Source organism: Pangasianodon hypophthalmus, chromosome 13, assembly GCF_027358585.1.
Source record: "Pangasianodon hypophthalmus isolate fPanHyp1 chromosome 13, fPanHyp1.pri, whole genome shotgun sequence".
NCBI lineage: Eukaryota > Metazoa > Chordata > Actinopteri > Siluriformes > Pangasiidae > Pangasianodon > Pangasianodon hypophthalmus.
The window spans coordinates 6,319,950-6,323,855 of NC_069722.1; positions in this window are offsets into that span (position 1 = coordinate 6,319,950).

Below are 3,906 nucleotides of genomic sequence, written 5' to 3' on the forward strand. Positions count from 1 at the left end.
GCTTTGTCAGGCGCTTTTCCAAATGAAAATACAGGTTACTAAAGTACAGAAAAATACAGATCCGGTTATAAACCTAAGGTATAACCGAATCCACACCGCATTCACTACAGAGCACTAAATGAATGTATTTATTGTAGCACGCGCACTGCAGCTGGTTATAATGATGGGGTGATCTGGCTCAGATCATTTGACTCAGCTCAAAAATAAGAGCCGACTCTTTCCAATCGGCTCCCCAAACGACTCATTGCCATTATTTTCCTGTACTAAACAGCAATCTTTTGTCCAGTGGTTGGTATTCTTGGCCTAACGACGGAATCTGCCTAATAATTAACAGAATACCATTACTATTTAAGTAACTGTGAAGTCTGTGAGGTATTAAAAAGTCCACTGACAAATAAAGTAAGCATGATGAATTAAAGTTGTAGTGTCTGCTGTGTCTGTGCTTCATCAAACTGCTAACTGATCAGTTATCATGCTAACTGATCGCTTCCCCTAAACCCCAGCACATTATATTACACTTACACTGCAGCAGTAATGCCATTGCCTTTATCTACAAGAGTAACAACCTAAACGGCTCATATACGGGAGTCGGTTCAAAGAGCCGACTCGCTCGTGAACGACTCTAGTAGCAAACGACGTAGCCCTAAATGCTACTGACTGAGCGCCTGTTGTGCACTCTGCATGTTGTAGGAAGATGCCTACTCTTAAAGGGTTAGTGTTCTTGTTACTATGCAAGTGCACATCAACCTGTGAACTCATCAACCTGTGTCCAAAATCAAGTATAGACTACATGCACAAAGGTAGACCATAACCTTCTGAGTTTTTCTTTTCTTTCTACCATTTTCTTTCTTTCTTTCTTTCTTTCTTTTTCTTTTCTTTTCTTTTGGAAAACAATTACCCTGGGTACACTTGGTTGTTTCATACATCTTCATACCACTAAGACTTCAACATCTTAAAGACCCTGTTCATTTCGTATGTCTTGGATTATCAGGATTATAATCTGTATGTATTATCCACATAAAAATGCAGGTGTAAATGCATCCAAGACTCGCTTAAAACACATGTAAATCCAATCATCTCTTAAACCACTTTAGGATGTTGAGATGAGCATTTTAGATTTTACACAAGAGTAAATGTATCAACTACTCCACAACATTTAACATTCAGCCCCTGCCTCCAATGTTATACAATGGGTCCACAGGCAAAACAGCCACTTTTTACGCAGTAACCTTACATGGCATAAATGAATAGAAATGAAGAAGACCACAGGAAGCTGGTTGTCAAATGTTAGAATCTGATATACATACAGCGATCAGATTTCAATCAATTTAACAGGCAATGCATGACAAAATGTTTATTACTTTACACTTCATTAGTGCAGCAACTATAGGGCAAAAAGTATAATCATTTCAGTGTTTTTGTATTTCTTAATGTGAACACAGTAGACAGTAGTACTATATGTGCATGCAGTTTGAGACACAGTCCCTTGAACACTGAACACTAAAATTGAGAACTTACCTACTTAAATATTTGCACTGGTAGATCATATACTGGTTTACAGTATTCAAGCTAATATAAATTTTTCATTCATGAAAAATGCAGAAAAATGCAAAATGTTTTGACCATTACTCCTTCTAGAGCATTACTATCTGTCTGAGCTGGTATTCAAAAATAGCTACGTCTATGGTGAAACAATATTTTGTCATGCCATTTAGTACTATGGCCACTGCCATCAATGTACCCTAATCTTCCAATCAGACTGTTTTATACTGAGTGCCTCCTTTTCAGTATTTAGAAATGACCATGAAATTTGTGTTGGAATAATACTGAAATGAGTGTGAGTCAGTGAGTCAGTGTTGAAATCAGTGATTTCCAAAATTATCTGCAATCGTCTCAGCTGTGCCAGAATGAGATCATCAAAATCAATAACATTTCTCAATCAAAATGCTGTTACACTGCTTGCATGTGAACGTTCATGATGAGGAAAAAAAAAAAAAAAAACAGTGCAAAATGTTTTAGAAAAAAAAAATCTAAAATTGATGTACTTCAAGTCCTTTAAGTACTTTTAATTAATGGTGATCCAAGCCATTACTATCCTACATATGTATAGACTCACTTTGTTATAAGGAGGTCAAATCAAAGTCATGGCCATTAAAGTGAGCCAGTCTGGCTCTTTACCTCCAGTATGATTACTTAATGCAGTCTGAGATCTCCAGCCAGGAGACATAAGTCAAAGAGACAAGAGCTTTAAAAGAAAATGTTCCTGTTGACCACTAGGGAGTGGCACTGACTCATGAAATACTGAGATTAAACATTTTAATTGTGGCTTTTCATAAGCAGATAAGACAGTGTGGCAAAAGGAGCACACTGAACTGGAGGTTTATCAATCCTGAATTTGCCACCAAGAAAGAAAAGACTCACCAAATTATCCCAGTTACGTCAAAGAGATATACATGTATGTGCATGTAGGTGTGGGAGGCGGAGGAGGAATGGGAGTGCTGGGGCATCTTATACACAGCCATGGGTGGGGCTAAGGGGTGGCCGGGGTGGCCAGTGCCACCTTAGCGTGAAATACATTATTATTATTATTATTCAGTGCTATTACCAATGTCATTTGATGCTAAACTGAACAACTTGGTAAATCTCTCTGTGATAGGCTAGCTTGAAAATAGAACACCTTCTACACTATATTTGGGAAATTAGAAAGTTCACTGGTGTAATATTGAATGTAATGTTGTGCAGGAACTAGCAAGTTTAGCTTGCTAGCACAGAAGCGAAATATTCCCTGGCCCCAGTGACCATAGTGAACAATATTGTCATGAAATGTAGTTAGGTTATAACGTTATGTTAGCTGTGACTTCTTGTAGCTTGTTAGGCAACAAACAAATGTTGCTTAGGCATGAGAAATTGGGGATCCCACACAGGCAATACACAGATGGGGGGAGCAACGTTATGTCTTTTTCTATGAATGTGGATTAGTATTTTGCCCCACCCAATAATGTCATTAAGTCTAAACTGGCTATACCCCTGGAAGCAGCAGTAACATTAAAAGTTAAAAATGTAAAAGTCAGACATACATTAAGTTAAAAACAATGGGCAAAATGGTTAAAACAGTGGTGTAGTGTTTAAAGAGCATTTTTAATTATTTATTGAGTAAATTTGCCAAAGAAACTAAGGTTAAAAATATGCTATTCATTTTGCCAAGTCATCCAATATACAGTACACAGGGCCTACTGGCACTGTATCGCTGAAAAATGTTTAGTCAGCTTTTTCTCTGCCTGTTTGTCTCACTGACAGATCTCTGGGCTCTTTTCTGTGTTAAATCTTAACCACACAAACCTAAAATGTCCCCCACTGAAACATTATTTAGTTCAGGCATTCAACTTCATCCCAGTTTTGATTCAACAGAAATGATTTCCTAAACTTTACCCAGAACTGATTTAAATCACTACAACCCATAGTGCTTAAAGATGTCACCACAAACATGAGGCCATCTGTAATAAATTTTTACACACACACACACACACACACACACACACACACACACACACACACACACACACACACACACACACACACACACACACACACACACACACACACACACACACACAAATTTATATATAAGCAAAAAAAAAATTGTTTCCAAACACAGGAAAAATTCCAAATTAGACCTAATCTGGCAACCCTGAAGTTACCTCTAGTGCACTCTGCTGTTATGGTACACTTTGGTGCCACCTTGTGTACGGATTGTAAATGATCCATTATACATTTATCCAGCAGGACTGATGTTACACATGCTGCTTCATGTTAAATTTCCACTATGTTTTGGATGTATTTGCATAGTTGGCTATATATGTCTTCTCATGTAAGGTCTTGAAGTTGTAGCTTACAATACTACATTTC